The following is a 551-nucleotide window of genomic DNA, read 5'->3' as shown; positions in this document are numbered from 1 at the left end:
CTTTGAAAATGATATCTCCATTATCCTCAGCAAGGTTATGGGAGTCAGGCGCTGAAGCTGCTGGAGGATTACTTCAGTCAGGCGTCTATGCATGCTGACTATGTGGACACACTCACACCTGAAGCCTCACTGAAGTTAGTGCAGGATGATCAGGTAGGTTTCAGATTCTCTGTAATGAGAACATGCTTCTTAATGGATGGAGTGTTTTTCATTGACATTCTCTATCTTTGGGCTACTATTTCTTGCAGTGGAAAGACTTTACATGTGAATTATTTGTATTCTGTTTGGATTAACTTTTGTTTTCTAAAATCCAGAATAACAGAATACGTTGAATGTTCTCTTTGAATTACAGATATATTTATATTTTCTCTCTGTACAGGTTGGTTTGCTGGAAGAGAAGCTAGGACCTAACCACCAGTCTCCTCCTCTACTAGAAGCCCTTTCTGAGCGGCCGCCGGAAGCCTTACACTACCTTAGTGTGTCGTATGGGGCAACTCAGCAACTCCTCACTTTCTGGAAAAGATCTGGATTTACTCCAGTTTACCTCAGGT

The 551-nt window shown here is 41.7% G+C and overlaps 1 pseudogene; it reads left to right on the top strand.

The window, feature by feature from the left end:
- Window positions 1-551, top strand: part of LOC119594873 — a 10,251-nt pseudogene that overhangs the window by 5,773 nt on the left and 3,927 nt on the right.

This window comes from Penaeus monodon, chromosome 34 (assembly GCF_015228065.2).
Source record: "Penaeus monodon isolate SGIC_2016 chromosome 34, NSTDA_Pmon_1, whole genome shotgun sequence".
Taxonomy (NCBI): Eukaryota; Metazoa; Arthropoda; class Malacostraca; order Decapoda; family Penaeidae; genus Penaeus; species Penaeus monodon.
The sequence above is the reverse complement of the archived record's forward strand: the minus strand, read 5'-3'. Positions and strand labels throughout refer to the sequence as shown.